The sequence below is a fragment of the Heliangelus exortis genome, chromosome 1, assembly GCF_036169615.1.
Source record: "Heliangelus exortis chromosome 1, bHelExo1.hap1, whole genome shotgun sequence".
Lineage (NCBI taxonomy): Eukaryota > Metazoa > Chordata > Aves > Apodiformes > Trochilidae > Heliangelus > Heliangelus exortis.
Window position 1 is genome coordinate 28,430,798 of NC_092422.1, and position 25,294 is coordinate 28,456,091.

At 39.4% G+C, this 25,294-nt stretch overlaps 1 long non-coding RNA gene across 4 annotated transcripts in view; it reads left to right on the forward strand.

Annotated features, from left to right (window-relative positions):
* The window catches only part of LOC139794155 (uncharacterized), a 32,109-nt gene that overhangs the window by 2,127 nt on the left and 4,688 nt on the right, over nt 1-25,294 (forward strand). For 2 of the 4 annotated variants that reach the window (XR_011724985.1, XR_011724984.1), the window contains 2 exons: nt 10,112-10,160; nt 16,493-16,609. This is a non-coding gene — a long non-coding RNA (uncharacterized lncRNA). Of the gene's footprint in view, nt 1-10,111; nt 10,161-16,492; nt 16,610-17,667; nt 17,780-25,294 lie in introns of those variants that run through there. The other 2 variants (XR_011724987.1, XR_011724988.1) reach the window with 2 other exon arrangements.

The following is a 25,294-nucleotide window of genomic DNA, read 5'->3' on the forward strand; positions in this document are numbered from 1 at the left end:
ATCTGTCCTCCCTATACATTCAGTGGGAGGATGGTGGTTGGAACAAAGCAATGGACACAACAAAGATCTGAACACAACAACATAAACCACTGACTTCTTTCCAGTCCTGTGCTCTGCAGCCCTGGGAAAAAAACAGCTTAATAGGTCTCTTGGGCTTAGATTTGGAAATATATGTTTGGCACCATCACTACAGCCCCAGTTCTCAAGGCAGTCACAAAATGTTTGTTTCTAAAAGGCAAACATAGGTCTCAGGTGAACCTTCTAAGATAAAATTGTCTGGTCAAGTTTCTCTCTGTGCACAGGGGAAACTGCTGGGGAAGAGCAGCAGAAAATTGTTCTAAGGGGCCCATACAGAAATGCCAGCAGCACAAATGTTTGCAAAAACTTCAGGTGCACAAATTGGGTTTGTAGACAAATTATGTAACTGTCTGCAGTCTTGCTTGGACAGAGATTTCAGTCATATACCTCAGCCCTGCTTTAAAGTGTTTGGGTATGTATTTGTGTTTAGATGTTGCCATACCACTGTGATAGGGAATGTAAATGATATTTTGAAATCTTACAGCTTCCAGTTTTATTCAAATTGGACTTAGCTGCCTGCTCACATTTCAACAGATATAAATTTTGCTGGCAGGAATACATGCAGCTGAAAATTGTGTGATCTGAATTTGGCTTCTGTATTTTTTTTTAATCCTTGGTTTAAAAAAACCCCAACAACCCACAGAATGATCAATACACATATAGCTCCGCTGATTATTAGGCTCAGCTTTGAAGTTATCTGCAAGGACTCTCAGGTTCATATCAAACATTCTACCTAGATTAAAGCCAGCTACACAATACTCCTTATCAACATGGAGCTGTACTAGGGCTTTATTTGGAGTTGCCTTTTCTCTCCTGAACAAGAGGAACCACGGTGGGGGCTGGAAAGTTGATGCAGACAATTTCCTTGTGATAAATCTTAGCATAGGAAGTTAAGTTGAACACACTTGTTAGATGATGGCCTGCAGTCTGGCCCTCAGTACATGGACTATCTGAGATCAGTCTGGATGGCTGATGATAATTTCCATGAGCCCACCTACATATCTCTGAGCTGGATCCTATTCTATGCCTATGAAGGAAGAGGAGCTGCTCTTCCCTGGTCAGAATAGGATCACTGGTCAGGGGAGGATGTTTAAACCCACTTTATGGGCACACAGGAGACAGCATCTTCTGTCCAAGCAAGGAATTCTTCCTTCAGCCCTTGCAGAGGCTGAATGAAGCAGGGGAAAATGAATGATGAGAGGAACGTAGATCCAATCCTTATTGTGACTTTTATTATTCCTTCCCTGGATGTCTCAGACAATTCCTACTGCTGGGACATTAGGCATGTACTGCACTAGTCTTTACACTGTGGTGACTCTTCTGGGGATGATTTGCATGGCTATTGATCAGTAATGGAGCCTTCATCTCTGTGTGAAAACCAAGCTCATGGGTTTCTGGTTTATAAGCATGATTTCTATGAACCAAAGAACTTCCACTCATCCAGATCACCTGTCCCAAAACCAGGGTTGTGCAAGCAGGCTTAACCCTCAGCTCTGGCTGTGTTAGCTCAAGGAAATATTAATTTAATATTGCTGAACCCTTCTGAGAAAATTGGGTTATCTCTTCATTCAGATTAATTGATTACTTTGCTTCAAACCTACATGTCAGGTTGTATTATATTCTCATATATTTCACATCAGTGATTATTTGAAGGAGGAAAGTACCAAAGATAACATAGAAAAAGTATTTGCTCAGCTCAACACACCACAGTACCACTCTTCCCTATTAACAGAATGGTGTTTAAAACACAGCTAAGCAGGGCAGGGTTTAGGCTGCAGCCTGGTGCGCAAACACAAAACCAAACCAAACAGAAAATCCATTTACCGACAGTGTAATAGGTACTCACCTTAATATTAGACCCAAATTCCTTGTACTTCTCTCACTAGGTAAAATAAATGTAAAACCATTTGTAATAAGACAGCATGAATAATGAATTAAATTATTATTATTATTATTATTGTTATTATTATTATTATTATGGTTTTCTGTTTTCTTTTGATTGAGATTAAAGTAAAAAGTACAACATTGACCTATTCCTGGCTAAATGGTTATGGTTATTATATTATATATATAATTATTATATGTAATAATTATATATATATATGTAATTATATATAATTATGGTTATAATTATAACCAATCATTCTTGCATTTTGAAAAACTAGGAAATAAAGATTTAAAGGAAGCACCACAATGCTGAACCACAACCGTTTGAGACATGACCACAAAAATTAACCTACAATTTGGTAAAACTCTCCAGTTTTCCTTTGTAACTTTTAAATTCCAAGTAAGTGTTTTACAGGGCCAGAGGTGTTGTGCTGAAGGCAGAGAAGCCAAGCCACAAACGTGTGAAATTTAGATTTTCAATGGGTAATTACTAGAGATGCCATGGGACCCAGGGCTTAACTTTTTAAAGGAACAGCATGTTCCTGTCACCTCATGTTCATTCTCTGGTTACTGGCTTGTTTTCTTCATTCCCTCCCACACAGATAAGATTCCTCTGAGCCTCCTTTTCTCAAGGCTCCCTCAATTTCTCCTCTTACATCAGATGCACCAGACCCTTAATCCCATTTGTGTCATTGCACTGGGGAACCCAGGACTGGACCCAGAACATCTGGATGTGTCTCACCAGTGCTGAGCAGAGGGCATCACACAGGCAGGAAGGAGCAGAACCATCTTTAAAATCATGGCCATCCAAACATCTCTGCAGTTCACAAGAACAGGAGAAACCCTGCATTTATAATAATACACTATTAAATTCAGCACTGTAAGTCTGGAATGGATTCTCTAAAGCTGTTTATGTCAGAAGGGAATCTTACACTGACTGAATACTTAGAATTGTTTTGGTCAGAAAAGACTTTTAAGATTGAGTCCATCTGTTAACATGATATTGCCAAGTCCATCACTAAACCATTTCTCTAAGCATCACATCTACACAGCTTTTAAACACCTCCAGGGATGGTGACACAATAACTTCTCTGGGCAGCCAGTTCCAGTGCTTGACAACCCTTTTGGTGAAGAATTTTTTCCTAATATCCAATCTAAACCTCCCCTGGCACAACTTGAGGACATTTTCTCTTGTCTTATTGCTTGTTATTTGGGACAAGAGACTATTATATCACCATTATGTTACCATTATAATATTATAATGAAACCAAAAGGTCAGTTTTGCACTGCCTTCCTTCTTGCATAAACAAGAATTTAAAGATAAATCCACCTATAATTTAGTTTAAAATGTGACCACTGTTAAAGGAAAGCAGAGGGGGGAAACCAGAAAAACTTCTACATGATTTCCCAAATGTTGCTGAATCTCTAAATGATATTTGTCTGACTCATGGTCAATCAATTTCACACCAGATGGTCCCTGACAATTAACATCCTGTTACCAACAGTATATCCAAAACATTCAATCTCTGTATTCTACAAAACATAACACACAGAGAAAGTTGCTCCCAAATCCTAAGGTATCATCTGTGCTTTTGGCATATACCATATTTTTCAGACCACAGGGCAAAAATTTGCTATGGAAGTTCGTGATCTTTCTGTATTGTGGAGCAAACTAATTCCAGTAAGTGCTTATCTACAGTGAAGGACCATGTTGTAGTGAAAGTATCACTGTAAATAACAGAAAGCTGGGAAACCCATGTCAAGAGGGTTTCATTTTAGCCAGGAAGAGGTCAGTGTTGTACTTAGTACTTTAATCTTAATCAAAAGACAACAGATATCAGATTTCAATGCTTTTCACCAGGTCAGGAAAGAATTCAGTTCAGATTAGTGGCCAGATACAGGAGGTACACTTTACAGCCCTGTAAACCACAGGAAGACAGATCATAATCTCCACATTAGCACTGAACTCTGTTTTCCTGAAGAAAGATGTAGTGGCAGGTAGCTCACATGCTCAAGTAATGCATCCTACTGATGTAGCTGAGAAAGACTCAGGCATACTCCTAGATAGCTTCCTGCTAACAAGAGCTAAAAGCAATCCCTCCAACATTCTATCTCATTGTGGAGCTTAAAACAGAAGGTAGATAGGTAGGGATTGATCACTTACTGAGAGACTCCTGAGCAGTGCCTGGAATTTCTCTAAGAGGAAACTTTGGCTTACAAGTATAACACCCTGTCACTCTTTTTTATCCTAAATTGAAAGAACAACCAGATTAGATAATCATGTGGAATGGACACAGTGCTGTTGACCTAAGTAGCTGCAATGTCACAGAAGGAAGTTACTAACCATATCTTTGAAATATTATGAGACATTATAGCATTCTCTTAGTGCTGAAAATCCTTTCATACACACTTGCTCAGAAAACGGCATTCAAAGGTAAATGAAAACTATCTCAGACAAGCTTATTGACTGTTGAAGATCTAGTGTCATTAATAACCTCAAAGTAAACAAAATGAGAAATTCTTAGGCCCTCAGTTAATCACTATCAGATATATTATAATTATGTGGAAGAAATACCATGCAGGAGGAATTGTTAAACTGCTAATAGAAGCAGTGGATTAAAAAAAAAATTATGTAAAATAGAGTATTATGGAATCATGGATGCTTCAGTCCATCATAATATACAATGTATGACAAAACAGAGATGGTCAGATGCTTCCTAAAAGGACCAGCTCCTCTTGTCCTCTTCAACAAAGGGAAGAGATGGGGCCTTTATGCATTTTGAATTGCATATGCATATGCATATGCATTTTCTTCCAACATCTCTCTGTGTGTGGCACGTTTTACCCATTATACAAGAATTTTATAAATACAAGACACAAACATAAATTCCCAACTGTATAATCTGAAATCAAATTACTCTGACTTAGAGCAATAGTGATGTGATTTTGCCAATATTTCTTTGTCAGTGAGACAAAGACAGATGTGCATTCAGCAAACAGCTGTGTCAGCAGCATGAAGACTGCTCAGGATCTTTCCTCCAGCTGTTCATAACCCTCTCCTGCTGCATCCTATCTGCCAGCAGAGCTGTTCCCACCTCATTCCATCAGATTTGGCAAAGTTTTATGTTTTATTATTTGCATATCAGACTCTTTTGGCATACAGTTCTGCATATATGTGGTTGTGATGGGACAGAGAATGAGGCAGGCACTTCAGACTTCAGTAGACACAACTGCAACCTAAGGAGATGTCTGTCCAGCATGGTTTACCTGCCCTTTGGAGCCCTGAGCTTCATCCTTGGACAAGTGTGACAGCCCTTTGCCTGAGAGCAAGGAAATGGGAAACTTTATTGAGAACTGAATGAAGTAATCAGGGTAATTACAAAGTCTCCTCCTTGAAATTAATACACTTAAATTAGGAAGCCAACAGCCAGGATGTCTGTTCTGCACAACACCCTGGACGTGACAAAATGGCATGGAACTGAAACTTTTAAATATTCCCCAAGAAATGCACACTCTGAAATGCTTAAGTTTAGTAATGATTTCTATCTCTTCAAAGTGTTTCCTAGGCCCCCAGTCAGCCTTGCAGGTAGCAGATGGGCAGCCCAAAGAAGCCCTGAAGCACTTTCAGAGGGGGGTGAAGGTAGGTCCCAAGTTTTCATGTTGCCAAAGATGTGTGGCAACAAGAAGCCCTCAGGTTCCCTACCTCCATGGGGGTCAGACAGATTTGCTGCCCCCCAGGCCCTGGGCATCATAAGATACCTTGACTAAAGTGGAGGCTCATACCCAGAACCTCCTTAATTCACAGCAGTTCACACCATGGGGTGAGTTCTCTGCTCTACAGTTGATGTTTAATTTGTAGATGACCACTTCAGAGAAACTTCCCCCTTCATAATTATAGAGAAACAGGACTCCTGTGGTGTAATTCAGCTCATCATAGTGTATGCAGATGTACTGTGAAATGTACTCTGCCCTAAAAATGCTTATTTTTCTCCATTGACTGGAAGGAGAACCCAGAGTTTTCAGACATAGTAATAATATGAGATGATTCACCCTGAACATTTAACAGAAGCTAAAATATAGACAGGACAAATCTATTCAGGTATTAACACTTGATGCAATAAAGATGATGTCTTTGACTAAAATGAGGCAAAAAGTCCACCTCACTTCTTTTCCTGATCTACCAGACTCCAGAACAACTTTTCCTTGCTTTCCTTGTGGGCCATAAAGCTCATATCCTTTTCAGGTGTGTGGCACAACTTCAGGGAGGTGAATAAGAGGTTGGAAACACAAGCTTTTCTGTCACTGCTAAGTGCTCTTTTTACTTTTTAGGTTCCATGTATGAAGTTGCACATACAGGAGGTCCTTTAAAAAATGACCACAGGTGCCCTTGCAAGGGAGCAAGTAGTGGTCTCCAGAAGACAGCCTAACACATCCCATTCTTGCAAGACTCTTGTTTTTTTTAAGGCTGCTCTAATTCACCCCTGCAGTTGCAGAAAAACCTTCCAATTCAGGAGGGAGGAAACCCTCAGGCTAAAGAAATATTTTGTCCCATCAAATTCCATTTAACTTTGGGTGAGTTATAAATTATTAAAAATCACCATCTCCTAAAATTTGAAACCCTCAGGAATAAATATTGCTGGGAAAATGCCAAATCAAGTTTAAAAAGAGGGAAGAGGATTTAAACATTTGTTTATCACACTGCCAAGCATCACCAGTGTGTTCTGAAAGGCTGTAAGGAATGACTGAACCTGGTCTGGTTGATCTGGCTGTGCTTCTCTTTACACCTTTAAATACTTCCATCAGATCCTGGCACATAAAGCAAATTCTGCTCAGCATAACAAGCTCAGGCATCTTTAACCATCCTCTAAAGATAAGGCATTGGATGCCATCCATCCATCTGCTGTCTGGGATGACAATCTTCTCTGGCCAACAGCTCATAAATACAGCAACTGGAGCACTGAACCACTTGCCCAACAAGGCTGTAAGTCTCACGTGATAACTTGCTCCTGAGGAGAAGATTTTTAAGGATATAGAGACAAAGATTTATTTCAAGCTTTAAAGGGAAAAGTTACATTTATAACCACCCGAATAATCCTGGTTCTCTGATTAATTCACTGTCTGCATCATGATGCAGTCTTCTGCTCCTCTGTGCTATTTTCCCCCCATTGTGATCCGATTCATCCCACACATTTAATGATATTCCTTGCAGAGGGGAGAGAATAGTGATTATACATGCAACCATCATATGATTTTTTTCCTTCATTTTTCTGGCCTTAATATGCTGTTTAGGCTTTTTCCCCGCATACAACATGCACAAAATATTGGTAAACTGCTGTGGATTTGTTTAACATTATTTTTTACTTTCTGACTTTGTTTTCCTCACTCCCTGTTTGTGATGATGCTACAGGGTTATTTTGTTTTACTTATTCTATGAACTTCATTTGTATCGGTCAGTTTATCATTATAAAAGTGTTATTATTACTATATTTTTGTCTCTATTGGTAGATATAGCATTCTTGAAGCTATTTTAAGGGATGAGCTAAGAGATTTTATTTTGTGAGCTTACATGGCTCTCTCAGATTTACTCATTGAAATTTTTGCCCAACAAAAATAATTTCTTTTCAAATTAAAAAATAAAAAATAAAATTACCTATCATATTTCTTGCTTTTAATTCCAAGCCTCTCTTCCCTAGGTAGGTATTTTTTAAACACCCCTACCAGCTTCACTTCTTATAATATTCAAATACTTGCAGGCAGTCAAGTTTTCAACTAACCACCATATACACAAGGTAAAAATCTTTAGCTGCCCTAATATTTTCTCCCAAGCATCAGGCATTATGACAGTGGTGTCACAGGGTCTGAGACACAGCTGCTTTCTAATGAACAGTTAACCTGAGCTGCATAATTTAGCTTCAGAACATACAAAAATCTGAATTAATCTACAGCTGAATATCACTGCAATCTGCTACAACTGTTAAAAATGTAAAGACAGATAGAAGATTGTTACAGGCAATTGTGAGGTGGTTAGTGAGCCCTCACTTTAGGCCATTTTTTTCATTTCCTTTCTTGTATGAGTGAAAGGAAGATTGAATCAATCATCAAGGAAACCTGGACAGATCAGCACTAAGTCACTTAGCTATCAATCTAATACTGTTTTCAGAACAGAATTCAACCTCATAGAATGTAGATTTTTAATGAAAATAACCACAAAGCCTCCCAAATAGAAATTAATATATTGTTTCAATACTGCTTTGAAGTGCAAACTTAAAATTAAAAAAAAAAATCACAGACAAGACTTTTTGTTTGAGGACATTTAGAAATTTTTTTGGTATTTATATATATAGTATCCCTTCACTCACTGTTCAGGTGCATTGCCCACAAGTGAGAAACAACTAAGAAAGTAAATGAAAACTTATATAAAGAGCAACAGTTACCAGACATCCATTTTAGCTGATTTTACTGTAAAGATTTAGTATGTGGCGTGTGAAAAGCAGGGCTTTGGACCTTGGAAGAAAAAAAAAAAAAGAAAAAAAAAAAAAAAAGAAAAAAAGAAAGGACTTGCATTGAAGCTAGAGGTCCTTGGCAGATGTCTTACCAGAAATCATCAGATATTTTCATTAAATTTTTGAGTTTGTGAAGACAGAAGGTCTCCAGCCCCACCAGGCTCTGTTTGGTGAGTGCCAGCTTGCCCTTGGTTCATGTGGAGCCTGGAGCCAGGAGAAGAGATGGATTCCCTTCACATCCAGCCTCAAAGCAAAGACTTGCAGAGACAGCTGGGGTGGAAGATGCCACACAGAAGAAAAGGGTTGGAAAACTTGTGATCTTGCTGGCAAATCAAGAAACCCACCAAAGGGAAGAGCTGCGGGAAGTATTGTGACCCGAGGACCTTGTACAACTGAAGTGAAACTATTTTCTCCTGAAGATGGCTCTCAGTCCCCCAGGCCACATGTATCAGAAGGGAGGGACTGTGGAGAAGATCACAGACATCAGCTTACATCTACAGAGTAGACCTATAATCAAACAACATAAAATTTCCTCATAAATTGCAAAAAATTATTCCACCTGCCATGACGATGCAAAATGCAAAGAACTGCAGCTAGGGTTATACTACTCTTGGGACATTTTCATATATGAATAGGATTTTATCTGGAATGTTTATCAAAAGTAGAGCTAAGTATTGGCTGTTTCATATATAGTGTTTATCAGCCCAACACTTTGTGGTTTCAGGCTGGATTGATTGATCACATCCAAATGTGAATCTGCACATTATTGATTTAGAAGCAGTTGATTACAATGTTTCTCCATGTAGATGGTGACACAGTAGAGATTGTGATAATAACATTTTATTAACACATCAAGACACAGCCCTTAGTAGGAAACAGAGGAATGAGCATTCTTGGAATAAGTACAGAAATTATTTCCACAGTTCAGCAGAGAAAATGATAGTTCCCATAAGATTCACTGTACTTTACAGAGACATTTTCTCGGTTGCTTGTGAGCACATAAATGATCATCATAATTTCTAATATGAGACAAAAGAAAACCTTGGAAGCTTGGAAAAGAAAAAGGTTGATACAGCACTCTATCATACAGTACACACACTTTTTTAATGCAGATCATTTAACAGCCAAATGAATGGTGCTATTCCAAGATTTCTAAGTGCTAAAATCATTTTTCCTCTTAAGACAACAGCATTAGGCATCATTTGAAAATATTGATTAGTCTTTCAGTTGAGAAAGATGTTAAAGTCCATGTAGAAAAATAATGAGCTTATTTTTGTGACACCATTGATGAGGCAAATCATGGAGACACAAAAATGTTTTTGATAACTGTCTGTGACTCCATGGTCTAAAGGGGAACAATCCATTATTTTCAAGACAACAATAAAACTGTTAAGAACTGCTTGCAAATGTCAAGTGTGTACTGCAGTCAATTAGCTTGAGCTTGGCAATGCATCATCTGTGACAACATATCACCCTAATGCTAATGCTGACTTTGGGACACACCTTTCTGCCCACAGATAAATGGAGCAGACTAATGCATAACTGCTTCTTGCTAATTGTCTTTATACAATACAGTAAGGTGCTGGAGATAGATGAAAAGATAACCTGGAGTACGTATAGCAATAATTTTCTGTACCTTCCAGGTTTCAAAACTACTGAAGAGCCTAAATTCTGTCCGTCTGAATCAGTGGGGTAGGTATCCTGCACCATTTTTCTTTCTATGTCTTTTGATTGAAAGAATCTTAAAACGGTTTCCTATTGCAAGAAGCTCCTACAGAATGGTTGAGCACCACTGAAAAGTGAAAGTTCTTAAAAAATGATAAATGTTGGGAAGTGGAGACATACTTTGTGTGACTTTTATTTCTCTCAAAAGCTGAAGACTTTTTATAACCCTTTCAAAATTAGAATACTCATGTCCTGGTTTCAGCTGGGGTAGAACTCATTTCCGTCTTAGCAGCTAGAATAGAACTGTGTTTGAGTTTTATTATGGGATCTGGTATGAAAAGAATGATGATAATACACTGATGTTCTTAGTTGTTGCCAAGAAATCAAGAACTTTTCGACTTCCCATGTTTTGCTGGTGTGCAGGTACAAAAGAAGCTGGGAGGGAACATCATAGCCAGAGCAATGTGTTCAAACTGACCCATGGTATATTCCAGACCACAGAAGTCATGCTCAACCTGGCTTCCCTGGAGATGGCTGGACACCTGCCTGCCAATGGGAATTAATTCCTTTGTTTGTTTTGCTTCTTTGTGGATTTTGCTTTATCTATTAAAGTGACCTTATCCCAATCCATGAGTTTTCATGCTTTTACCCTTCTAATATTCTGCTCCAGGGAGTGAGCAGAGAAGCTGTGTGGGGCTTAATTGCCTGCTGGGGTTAGAATGATGGAAGGATAGAATGGTTTCAGTAGGAAGAGACCTTAAAGGTCATAGAATTTTCAGGGTGGGAAGAGACCTTTAAGATCATCCAGTTCCAACCCCCCTGCCATGGCCAGGGACACCTCCCACTAGATCACGTTGCTCAGAGCCCTGTCCAGCCTGGCCTTAAAAACTTCCAGGGATGGGGCTTCCACCACCTCTCTGGGCAACCTGTGCCAGTGTCTTCCCACCCTACCTTTGAACTAATTCATCTATTTCAAATGTCCCTGTCATGGGCAGAGACAATGCTGACTAGACGAGGTTGCTCAAAGCCCCTCCAGTATAACCTTGAACACTTCCAAGGATGAGGCTTCCATAACCTCCCTGGGCAACCTCTTCCAGCATCTCAGCACAGCCTTAGTGAAGAATTTCTTCCTAATATCTAACCTAAACCTACACTCTTTCAGTTTAAAACCACTAACCCTTGTCCTGTAACTACATGGCCTTGTGAAAAGTCCCTCCCCAGCTTTTCTGTAGGCCCTTTCAGGTACTGGGAGGCTGCACTAAGGTCTCCCTAGAGCTTTCTCTTCTCCAGGATAAACAACCCCAACCCTCTCAGCTTGTCCTCTAGAAGAGGTGCTCCAACCCTCTGATCATCTTTGTGACCCTTCTCTGGACTCACTCCAACAGCTCCATCTCCTTTGTATGTTGGGGGCTCCAGAACTGGACTCAGTACTTCAAGTGAGTTCTCATGAGAGGGGAGGAGACCAGGAACATCACCTCCCTCAGCCTGCTGGCCAGGTTTCTTTTGATGAAGCCCTGGGTATGGCTGGCTTTTTGGGCTGCAAGTGCACATTGCCAGCTCACATTGAGCTTCTCATCAACCAACACCTTCAAGTCCTTTTCCTTAGAGCTGTAAACCTGCTAAACAACAACAGCTCCATATGTGCTCGATTTTACGACTCCAATGAAAAATAAAATGCAACAGAAACAACAGGTTTGTTGGTCAAGGACACCATTCTTATTTAGAAGCTTAACATGACAAACCAAGTAAAAGTGGAAGTGGGAAATTACTCAAAGACATAAAATTCATAAATGTATGTTTGCATTGCAGAGCAACAAGGTCTTTACAAGATCTACCTCCATTTTCTTTTTAAAAATTTAACTTGTTTAGAAAATCATAAGAATAAGTGAAAGGTTGAAACCTGGTTAAATGCTAGATCATATTATAGATATGTATAAAATATTGTGTACAGAAAAATTTGATAAACTTTTTACACAAAATTCTGCTGTTTTATACTAGAAAATAGGTAATATTTTACCTTAAAATCTTGCTTATTTCAGTTCATTAAATTGTTTGGGTTAAGAAACGCTTTATTATGTCCAGTCTCAATTCACATTCAATCCTCAAAATAGTATTGTCTTTATGAAAAAAAGTCTGGACAGATTGCAGAATCCTGCTATATATTGATACTCTTCTGACAGAGCTTCAAATTAAAGCTAATTCCTATTGTTCATATGAAGACCTTAATAAGTTCATCTCAGAAAGCAAAGAATTATTGAAACACACTAAAACTGTTAATTTTGCACCCTTTTAATAATAAATTAAGTCTTTCACAATTTATTTGGATATTTAAAAATAATAAAAATATACACCTGAGTGAAAAATACATCACTTGCTGAAGGGAAATTGTATTTCCAGGAAGTTTCTTCAAACAATAAAATACCCTTCTTTTCCGTGCTGTTGCTCCTTCTTTCCCTCAAAGATGGTATTTAGCATATGCTGGTGCCCTGCATAATTTTCACTGAAAGGACAGAGAGAAGAAAAACAGAGTTTATCTATTACACCTGCCCTCATACCCACAGGGCGTGGTATATAATAATAAAGAACATAATGGCTGATTTGAAGCTTCCTGCAAAAGCAGCAAGGCCAAAGATGGTTAAAAAATAGAAGTGTACTCCCCTGTGCTATCCTGAATAAACCCCTAACCTCCAAACCCCATTACTTAGGTTTGTTTGTATCTCAACTTGTTGATCTGTATTTGTTATATAGAGGATATTTCCATACCTTTCACAAAGCTGTCTACCCTACTCTGTTTTTTATTATTCTCATCAGTAACTTTTTCACTAAGATGTCAGTGTCTCCACTGGAAATTATTTTTCCAACTAGCAACTTATTTAAGAGAAGCTGCTTATTTTTTTCTCTGTGTTACACGTCCTCAGCAGCTTTTCATTGCAGACAGGGAGAAAGAGGATTTTGTATGCTGACAGATTTCATAGAGGGGACTGACAGGTAATGGAGTGTGAAATGCTCAGGCATAAAAGCAAACAAATGTTACTGGAAAATGGCTTCTAAACACATGCATTTACTTTACCAGCACATGGCTGGGAAAAATGTACCTTCATTTGAAATAGCTGTGGACAAAATCACCTGCTTCTGTGCAACTATCTTTTAATCATTGGTTATAGCAACTGAGCTTTGCATTTGCCAGTACCACTGTCATATTATTACTGCAGACACTGCAATGGCCACACAGCTGCAGTGAGGAGAAAGGAGCAGCTTCTGCTGTTGAAAGTAGTGTAAAAAAACAACAAAGAGGAAAATTCTCATTATCTCCCCTATCCTCTTTCCCTCCTCCTTTTTCCCCTAACAAAAACGAGCATATTCCTTGTATATACACATAAAGATGCATGTATGTACTTCTCAGGAAGAAAAATTTTAAAAGGACCTGGCCTTGGATTTCAAATTTCAGTTCATGTGAGGGTATTAGCAAATATCTTGCCTCCAGAAGTAGTAGTTAGAGGGACCCTGACAGGTTTTCAAGGTGGGCTCATGCAAACTGCATGAATTTCAGTAAGGCCAAGTGTAAGGTTCTGCACCTGGGTCAAATACACACCTGCAAAATACAGAGAGACGGGATTGAAAAATTTGAAATTGATTCCCCAAAACTGACTGTAACTGTCTCTTGGACTTACTCAGGTACCCAGAGAGGCAGCAGCAGGTCTGTGACTTCAAGTTAAGGCCAGGTTTTGTTTAACACTCATTTTCTTGTGCAGCCATGGTTTGGAAAATCAATACCTCACAGATCTTGGGATGCATGTAGTTGTCTCTGTAAACCTACTGACATTCATTTGAACTGAAACAGTTGTTTCCTTTAAAAAGATCCTCTCTAGTTTTACTCCAAACATACTTCAGGACAACCTAGGAAATGCTGCTTAGTCGAAGAGCAATTAAGAGGTAAAACAAAGGACAACAGACATTCCCTAAACAAGAGAGAAGAAGAGAAAAAAAGGAACTTGAAAGCTGATGGAGGCAAAGCAGCTGCTGAGGAAAGCACTACCAGCCTAATAGGAAGAACTGGGAAAATCATAAAAGTCATCAGAATGAAGGACCTGTGATATCTGGATCAGAGATACCTACTCCCCATACTCTGTACCCCACGTGCCCCTGACTCCCTGGATAAACGAGTGGTCAGGTGGCATTAATTAGACTAAATATCACTGCGTAGCTTTATACAATTTTTTTTTTGTTCCCAGTAAGCTTGTTCATTAGATTTGTACCAACTTAACCTTCAATACCAACTCTTTGCTTTCTGGGTTTACCCCTTCTGCTACACTACTGGTGGCAGTGAAGAAGAGAAAAAATTGTGGGGGACCAGGAGAACAACATCTTCATGAGGGCAGAGGTTCTTTCTAAAATGAAAAGCTGTAGGTGAGAAAATAGTAGTAGTAGGACAGTGTTCTGTCAGTGAAGTGTAGCTTTAAGTGCAAATTAAAGCTCAGAGGAAAGCATAACCCTGAAACTGGGTCTGATGCAAGGCTTGATGCCAATTAAACAGAAATGCAGCCTGAAAGTCTCTGTAGAAGAAACAAGAGTTGCATAGCTCTGTCACAAGTCTGTTTCCTTCACTGGAAGATGTCTTTCTCATGAAAAAAGCCACATTGTCCTGTTCTAGTCTCAAAATAACTCAAAATTTTCTTCCTTTGGTTATGACAGTTCAGTTCCTTGTCATGGCAGGAAACTGAGTTTAACTGATGAGTTGCAGTTGTAATTTTCTGGAGTCAATTTGAGGTTCATGCAAGATCATCAGGGAGAACTATATAGAGCTCCATATGGGAGATGGAGTATTAACTTCGTATGTGACATCCCCTCTTCCTCATATGTATCCCAAAATAGTGCAGAAACAATCCAAGAACACTGCCACTACCTACTACTATTGAAGTGATTACTTGGATTTCTCTGGAAATTTACAGATGATTGAGATGCTGTTAACAACTCAAAAATCCAGTCTCCAAAACCATCACTGCCACTTTTGACCATATGTATCCTAAATATAACTTGTTATCTTCTCTGAGAAGTATGATTAGGAGACTTGGTGAGCCTTATATTTTTAAAAGTTATTACAGAGCAGCAAAAATATAATCTGGAGGTTATAGTAGATTAGAGTCTGAATATGAGTCAAGAACAGGATGCTGAAAGAAATTTGAATACAATTGTGGCATGTACAAACAGCAGTTTCATAAGTGGCAAAGAATGCAATATTTCTGTCCCACACAGATCTTTTGAAGGCCTGTCTTGAGTATAAAAATGAAAAATACAATGGGAAAATCCCAAAAGAGAACTATTTCTTAGATCCTTAGAGAAAACCAAACCAAGCAAAAAAAAAAAACAAAAACCAACAACAAAACAAAAAAAAAACCAAAAAACAAAAAACGAAAAAACAACAACGAAAAAAGCAAAAGCTGATGAGAAATTGTTGTAAAAAATTTTCCTTCTTCCATTTAGAATAGAGATACTTGAAGAAGGACATGACAGTAAACCTCACATTAATGAAAATACTACTAAAAGAGAAACAGAGTTCAAAAGTTTTCCATGCCCACCAGGTGTTTTCCAATACAGAGTTTTCATACAGAAGGTTCAATCAATGTTTTCATTTTACACCAGATGTGGAACAGAAAGTTCTTTGCCACAAGGTATAATAAACCAAGTATAAAAAAAAATATACAAAGGTGATATGCAGAAACAGGGATCTTAGGAATAATTGGCACTTTTAGCAAGGCTACAGGGTCTGGCTAGGACATACACTTATCCATCCACAGGGAAGGGGGGTGACTAAAAGGACTTCTTCAAGTCCCTTCCACAATTAATTATACCTGATTCTGATAATTCCTAAACTCATATGTGTACAAAAGAGAAATCTTTCCCTGTCACCTTTTAGTCTCCCACCAAGATGTCCCAACACAGCAACAGCATACCCAGTGCAAAATAAGTTCCTGTCATCATCACAGGCTCCTAAAGAAATCTCATTCATGAGGTATCTGTTGGTATTAGGTGCCAAGTAGAAAGCCATCCTAGTAGTGAAGTTTTCCCTATCATGATCTCTCTTCTTTTACTGGAAACATTTCCTGCTTGTCTAATACAGATTATATAAAATCACTGTCCTCTCTCCATCTCTGCTTATAGCAATTTGCTGTCTTCATCGAATTCAAAAATGTTTTAATTTTTTTATACTGTATGCAATATAAATATATGATCACTATAAACAATATGTTAAGCTGTTTTTTACAGTGGAACATCTGTCTTGGATTTAGTGGGATGGTTCAAAGAGGTCTCAAGAGCACTTACTCTAAAATCCCTGGAGCAGGTTTGTTTTCCTCTGACAGAGTTCCCAGCAAGCACTCAGCAACTGCATGCCAGCTCCTGATGTGATCCAGATTTTCAGAGGAAAGCAGGATGGACATCTGAATGGGGAAGTGATGTCTGAGCTGCTGTGACTCTACCAAAAAGGAGTGCTTTTTAAGCAGGAGGTGTTAATTGCTGCTTCAGCCTAGATTTTAATAAAAGGTGGGCCACAAAAATGTGTCACGTGCACAGTATTTTCCCTGCCTTAGAGTGAAAATAAGATGAAATAGATGAATGATGTGTGATGTACTGCTAATGATTTACACTGTCAAAGTGTGGTACCCAAGCACAGCTGAGATCTGTAGTCATAATCGGAAATCCCTTGTCACCTATTGTGTTCCCACACAAATTATAGTCCCTTTAAAGTCTCATAAATCCTAATTAGCTTTAACTCTGATGCCTTAGAGCCTTTGATTAAGAAGAGCAAAGTATCTCACTTTGCTTCAGGATCCCTCAAGAACTAAAGTATAGCATTTGAAGGATAGTCTGATATAAAGTTAATAACCTACAAGCATCATGTTCAGACCTGATAACTCTAATAAGGAAAATACCAGTTGTCCCATTTGGAAGTTCATGGGAAAGAATTAGGTCAGACAAATGGAAGACATTTACAAGAGGAGAGTGGCAATTTAGCTGTGTGTTCTTGTGACTCACTTTGAGAAATATTCTTACCACAAATGTATTTTATACTGGTGTCATTTGTCATAGAATACATTGGGAGTTTGCATCTGAATTATACGCTTACTGGTTTGCAACTGGGCTTACTGGTATGGCTGGTATGAAATTTTGCCTGCAACCTGGGGACCCCATTCTCCCTCACCTTATAGTTCATCTCCCTATATTTAATGCTTTCCTAAAAGACACAAAAGCCAGGTTCTTCTCCCACTCAGCAGTTCTTGCCTTTAAACATAATGCTCTCTCATACTCTGTGCTTTTTTTCCTTCTTTTCTAGGCTTGTCCTTGTCCCCAGCCTTTATGGCACAGTTATCAATTTGCTTTTTATTTCCTGCCTGCAAACCCACATTCCTTTTTCCTTTCTTCACATATGCAGACATGCTCTGTTCCTCAGATATACTTTCTGAGTGCTACTTTGCAAATTCAATTTGAGCTTCCCTGAGGTAACCTCACTTTCACTTCACTGTATATTCCCAAATAGTTTTTGCAGCATTACAGTGCTCTGCCTTCTTACCTTGAAGAGAGACCTATCTGGTGTCAGCAAGAGTAGCATCCATTTCTACTGACATATCTTGAAGCAAACTTCTTGCCAAATCCATCAGCACAGAAGCAAATGCTTCAGAATGATTTTGTCTTCTTGCAGACACACAGAGTTCCATACATGCAAACAACAAGGGGTAACAAGCAGAGCTGGTTTTAAAAGTTCTCATCACATTGGAAATGTTGGCCAGAATTTTAAAGGCAAATAAAGTTGCCCTGTTAAAAGAAAAAACTGCTGTGTTTTGATTCCTTGACATCACCGTCCTCCCCTTGTTTTTTTTCTCTCTCTCTTTCCTTTTACCAGAAAGAAATAGGGGGAAAAGAATGGGAAGAATGGGAGAATTTCACAATTTTTTCTCCTGCACTCTCATCCTGTTTGCATCCTCTCCCTCTGTTTCTCTCACAAGCACACTCTTTAGATAGAAAACAAGAAAGAAGAAGAAACTCTGAAAATTCCTGAAATTTTCCCTTACTTTTTAATCTTCCCTCTCTCTTCCCACTGGGAAAGGGATTAAACCACCAAGATGCATACCTGAAATTAAGGTTTTTTCCCACCTTTTCAAGACAATGCACTCTTAAGTCTTCCCAATGTAAAGCAATTTATTCATTACTGATCATGGATTCCTGTGAGGTGACAAGGCAAAATAAAATGGTTTTCTCTTAGGTCACAGTGAGTAACTTGCAATCCGAGGTTACATCTAAAGTTTTCCTTCTACTTTGCTGCTGGTTAGAGCATCTTCCACTCTCAAAAGGGACAGAGAAACAGCAGCTATGGGCAATTTAATTACAGCTGAGTCTGCAGTAATGTCTTCTGCAGAAATCCCCCTGCCTTACATATTCATGCAGCTTTTACAGTCTGCCTGTGTCTCTTCTCAAACTCATTTTGCCCTCAGCTCTTTGCAGCAAGACACATCTCCCCGGAGACTTTGCCTCTGCATTTCAGAGGGGTATTTGTCTTCTCTACAGACCCAGAAATGGCACCTGCTCTGCTGAATCAGAAAATCCACCTGTGTGTGAGACTGGATTTGCTGTTCATTTGGTGGTGGCACTGGAACAGCTTCCAAAGCCATGGAAGAGCAAGGGTCAACAAAGAGTTCATCTTCAGGAGAGCAGGGAGGAAATTTAACCCCTCTGATTTCAGGATGGGTGGCTAAGGCAGCCACCTGCCTGTGGCCACCTCACAAAGCAGGGAATGGCTTGTCAACAGGGCCACATGCAGTCCTTGCCATCCTTTTCTCTATGAAGCCTGTGCCTCTACCACCTACTCAAATACCAGACAAGCACATGATGAAGACCTGGAGCATAAAACCACTAAACAATGAACCCTGGCTGTTTATGTTCCCCATTGACTGCAGCAGCTTTAGTGCTGGGTAATGCTGTTGTTAGGGTACAACACACAGTGGGGTGGGTGACAGAGGGTTTGTACTGCTTGGCTGGAGGCAGAAGTACAGTTTGAGGTCATCTCTTCACTTTTCCCCTGGGCATCCCACAGGATGACATCTGCCATGTCCCAGCCCAAACCCAGACATATGTTCTGTTAGCCAGTGTCAGCAAATTGCATGGTGATGGCTTCATTTCTGCCTACACAAACAGAGGACTTTGTCACAGTAAATGACTTCAGTGCTAAACGTAAAAAGGGTCATGAATTGGTTTGACCTTGCTGAAAAATGAGATCTTAGTTTCTGTCTGTCTTCTTAGTTGTGGGGGGGAAAAAATTAGAAAAATAATGTTATTTCTTTAGCTGTGACAGAAAACAGAACTGAAAAAAAATTATTTTGGAAGCTGAGAGGTTTTCCTTTTTTAAAAAATATTGTACCAAACCTTCTTAGACTAAAATTTTTACAGTGAAAATGTAAGGTAAATGTTTCTGCTTAACACATAAGGGACAGTAATTTGTCCCAGGAGAAGACAACATCACTCCAAGAACTTTTGCTGTCCTAGGTACAATAGGATTTCAGCTATTTACCTCCTGGCACCAAAGATATAGTCAGAAATGTATTTCTTCTTATATTAAGAAAGCTTTTCTAGCAGAGAAAGCAAAGAGCAACCACCTACACCTCCCATGAGCTGCTGTGATCACTTGTTGGGATGAGTTAATAAGAAGAGTTTTTGAGTTTCTGTTCTCCAGTCAATCTGGCTGTGGTTTCCAAAAGCTGGTAGCTTGTCTGCATAGTGAGCTTTGGATTTATTTTTATTTTCAACCCTATTAGTCTCTTAAGCCTTTTTCTAACAAACTACCTTAGACCACCAGAAGGAGTAACTTCTGTCCCAATAAATACTGTCTGTTTCCAGATGCTAGGATGCAAAATTAGAACCAGGACTTGGGATTTGGGGTCTAAGGCTGAGCAGGTCAGGAGGGAATATCCATGTCCTGAATCAGGCATTACTGTTGCATTTCCTGGGAGTGGGGCAGCATCAGGGAAGCCAGAGATCCTTTGGGACCTGGTGACAGCCAGGCTGAGGACTGGCTGCAAATAACATCCAGCTCTTCCAAGCTGCCTCCAGCACAGCTTTCATTCTCAACTGGACCTGTGACTCGATGACCCAGGGAACAACTTTTATTTATTTATGAGACAGAACTGCCCAGTTCTTACAGAACTGTATGCACCTTAACTACCTTACAGTAGCAGGTGCATGAGCTGGTAGAGTCATTTTTCAGCTGAGCTCCATAAAAAGACTTCAATCATTGAAATAGATTAAATATCATCTTCCTAAGTGTCTTGATATTGACCAATGTCTGCATACTGCATGTCTGGTAGTTTTCTGTAATCTGCATGGATTCCTAAATTAAGTTCTTTGTAGAATGTACATCAGGGTATTATATTTTCAGAGTAATATCTCTTAATAAAGAAGATGAACTTAATTTCACAGAAAAAGGAATAAATTCTTTACAAAGATAGGGTAAAACCTCCCCAGAGCCAACAGTTCCAAAGTTAACTGCTGAGAAATATTTTTCACATATATATGAACTATGCACAAATATGCAATATATAATAGATACATAGCACTGTACATAGGATGTAGTAATAATATTATCAGGGTACTAATTTGATATACACCTAGCAAATATCAATTTAAATTTGCAATACTTCATAAAATTCAATGTTTGAAGAGGTTTGACTTACTCATGAATTAAATTTCTAGTCCAGCTTTTTTGTCAGACTTCAGTTATCTTTTTTCTTTTTTCCTCTTTTCTCAAAAGATACATTGTGATTAGATAAGGGACCATTTTTTTGTTGCCACTGCATTTTCCCAGCTTCACCAAAACCTTCTGCTCTCAGATATTATTCTCAGCGACATCCTACATACCTATGCAGCTTATTTTGTAAAAAAAAAAAAAAAAAATTAAACAAGGAGGCTTTTGTTTTTAAAAAACAAACACCTCAAAACCCAGACAACCCCACTCCCCTTGTATTCTTTGGTTTCACTAGCAAAACATCAGTACCACAGTCATGATTCATAGCATATTTATAACAGCCCAGTTGGTGTGTAAACAACTGGTAAAAGTTAATGTTGCAAAAGAATGGAAAGATGAGATTGCAGAGTAACTGTGCTCTTAAGGGCATTGCAACTGCCCAGCATTATGCAAAGTGTGAATCAGTAGAAGGTAGGTAAGAATTATTTTTGTTTTCACTAATACTTGAAGCTCTAAGTTGTGTTCTTTGTGGTTCTTTGAACAGAGAAAACCACTGTTGCACGGGAGTGCCTCTATTAAATATCAGCTCTTGCCAGACATTTTAGAAGTCTGCTTATGAAATCTTTGCTTGTTTCTAGTAGAAAAATATTAAAACTGTAAGAGGACACCTCTTTTATCCCCACATGAAATTTTTCTAGTGCCTTCTTGTTGGCAGCCTTCATGGGACACCTTATGCCTTGGAGGAAGAAATGCCAGCAGCAAACCCAGAACTCTTCATCATCTCTGAAGAGAAACCATACACCTCAGTGAGGAGAAATCCAGAACTTGGGTGTCTCCAGTTTCATGGGACTCTGTAAGGGAAGGGGGATTTGTTCTATGAGTGAGGAAAATGTGATACTAACCTAACTTGGGCTTTGCCCATCAACCTGGGGAGGCATCCAATGAATAACGTGAAGTCAGGAATATTGTTAGGGGAATTGCTGGAGTTGCAGGTTTTCCCTGAGCTTTTGTACAGAGTGTCTGTGCCCTCTCTTTGGCAGGGGATGGGTTGCAGGGTGGACTCTGTGAAGAGCAGCCAGGGCTGCCCCAGTTCTAGCCAGATCCAGCTCAGCACCACAGGGCACAGCTGAGCCCAGAAGCCAAGGTAGCAGAGCATTGAGGAAAGCAAATTTAAGAAAGGGCAAAAAAGCCAGAAAGAGAGAGGTGGAGAAAAAAAAAAAAAAAAATGTGGGAAACCAAGGTCAGAAGAAAGAGGGGAGGAGGTACCCCAGGGACAAGAGAGGACCACACCAGAGCAGATATCCACACTGCAGCTCATGGAGGATGACATGCCAGAGGAGACATCCAACCTGCAGCCCATGGAGGACCCCACACCAGATAGATCAAGTAAATGTGCACTAAAGGAAGCTGCAGGTGGTGAAGAGACCACACTGGGGAAGTCTGAGCAGATATGAGCATCATAGAGAAGCTGTTGTGTACTCACTATAAGCCACTCCCCCAATTCCCCATCTCCCTTGCCCACCTGGAGGAGCAGGAGATAGAAGAGTTGGGAATAAAGGAGTGAAGCTGAACCTGAGAAGAAAGAGAGGAAAGAGAGAGTGTTTGTCTATTACCACCTCGTTTCATTTTTAATTAGAAAGCAATTAACATGATTTTCCCCAAGGGGTGTCTGTTTTGCCCATGATGGTAAGTGGCAAGCAGGTTTCCCTGTCTTTGTCCTGAGTCACAAGCTTTTTCACACATTTTGTCTCCCTGTCCTCTTCAGGAGCAAGTGAGTGGCTGGGGGATGTTTGGCCCTAAGCCCAGGTGAACCCAACCCCAGCAGTGCACAGCTGGATGGGGGGCACTTGGTGTGTGGCCAGCAGAAAGTCTCCTGGAAACAGAATGTCTCCAAGTATGCAAGATGATTATCAATTCCCATCTGCCTAGAAGCAGTTTGTCCCTGTAGGTGATGGCTGAGGTAATAATGCAAACACAGATGAACCTGTTAAGGAGCTACATGGAACCAGTCAAGTTTATAATTTAATCTGAGCTGAGCACTCAGGTCCCAGTTTACCTCAAAGGCAGAAACTCTGTTTCAGTTTACCCTTTACCCAGTGAAATTTATTTTGCTTTTCTGTTGAAGGCAACAAACTATTTAAGCCTCTGTTTTAGTTGAGGGGAAATTTAAATAGTTCACTGAGTTATTATTTTAATGGGATTGGAGTGAACCAGCTTTTCTGAAACTCAAGAAAGAGGGGTTGTTGGCTTGGCATCACAGATGCCATTTCTCCTTGCATTTCTCCAGCTAACACTGGAAGCAAGTTTATTTCTCTGAGGATGTCAGTCTGAGACAGTGGCATCCACTGCAGTTTTATCATTTTAGTAACATAAACATACAAGAAAATGGAATGTTAAAATCAAACTCTCCCCTTCTTAACACATTTTTGGATCATGGAAATATTAATCAAACTGACACCAACTCGGTCAAGAAAAACAAATCAGTGAAAGGAAACAAGAGTCAGAGTTTGGTGAGGAACCATCCTTCTTCATCATGCAATGTGGCACTTGGTCCACCTGCGATGAGACAGGCTGATAGATGAGACAGAACTGAAGTCCACAAAAATGTTGTCATTCCCTTTGCTGTGTTTAGGAAAGCAAACTCAGTAAAAGAGTGAAGAACGACCAGACTGGTCTACACTAAAATAGCAGGAGGTTTCTCCTGTATTCTGGCAGGACTAGCTAGTTAAACCAGGACAGAAACAAATCAAAAACCCTCAATAACAACTTTTCAACCTAAAACTGTTGTGTATTGAGTTGGAATCATCACTCTCTTTACAAGATACGCCAAGGGAAGTATTTTTTTGTGTCTTTTTTTTAGTTGCAGTGAATTCTTGGTCATTAGGAAGCTCATAGCTCTCACGGTCTCAGCTCCAAATAGTAGGAGCTTCTAGATGGTACCTTAAGGCACACAGCACTCCTGCTTTCTCTCTTTCTTCCCCAATAATGGGCAGACAGGAGCGGGCAGCATGGGTTGTCAGTGTCTGTGTTTATATATCATATATAAGCTGAGTCTGGGGCTGAGGTCATTGCCCCCTGATAGCATTAGGCACAGTGGAATAGCAGAAAAGGACACAATTCTTGCCACTTAATTTCTTGCCACTTAATTTTTCTCAAATTTGTATTCCTAAGAGGAATTATACATTCAGTTTACACAGATTTATTGCACTTAATTGCTCAGCAGCACTTGGTATAATATTAAAAGGGTCAAAAAAAAAGTTTTTAATACCTACTGTGAGGTCCTGAGCCCCTGTGGATTAGAGTGGTAAAGTCTTCCCTCTAAACCAAAAAGCAGTCTAGGTGTGAATGTGGACAAAAGAAATGGCTCCAGAAAAGGGAGAAAGGAAAAAAGAAAAAATAAGTAGATATTGGTTTAAGCCACACACATAAAATCACATTTATGTTGGTAAATAATCTCTTCTCTGGTGGGTGGAATTATGTGTATGCTTTGCATCTGAAACCCCCAGCTGTGATGTTCTCATCTCCTGTTCCTGAGCAAGGGAGAGGGAGCTCATGGTTCTGCTTCTCCAGAAGGGTGATAAGATCATCCAGTTCCAAGCACTGGAACTCATCTAATGTTTTCTATTTACACTTTGCAGCAATGGGAATATTAGGGGGTTTATTAAAACCATTCTGCAGAAAGCTTTGCTCTCTCCTAAACACTTTCAGATCCTGGGGAAAAACCTTTTTTCATCTTAATAAAAAATACCTCTTCCCAACAAAATTTCCATATTTTTCTAAAGAAACTTTTCCATTTCCATACCAATGACCAATAATGCAATTGATTATCATTTCAGGTCAAGATATGATCTTGTGTCATTTGGGCCTGTTCTCCTGACATCTGAAGAGTTATGGCCAGGCAGCAAATTTTCCAAGATAGTGTGAAGTCTGTACCACTACATCACACTGTCCTCTTTCTGTCCATATCTGCAAGTGAGCCCACAATGATTCCTGAGTCTTATTATTCCACTGAGTCTTATACATCTCCTTCCCCATTCAGATCAGGTCTGAATTCTCCAGTGGCAATGCCATAATGTGCTGGATGAGGGGATGGTCATCAGTGTATCCCTTTTTCAGTCCTAAATTCCTCTTCATGTTTCCCATGTGCAAAGCTTATGAGCTGCCCACTGTGGCTAAATAAAAAATGGTTTCAATCAAAGAGTTTCACACTGTAACTTCAGTTTATGGCTCCTGCTGCTATTTTAACTTAATATGAATGTTTAACATCATAAAATCATCGGGCAAAAGCAGTGTTAGGATGCCAATTACAGCTGTTGCCATGAGATGAAGGTTAGTATAATCTTATAAACAAGGGGATGATATTTTAGCTGGGTATGCTACAAACTGTGAAGAACTTAATCAGAAAAAGAGGGTAAGGATTTGTGCAAAATAC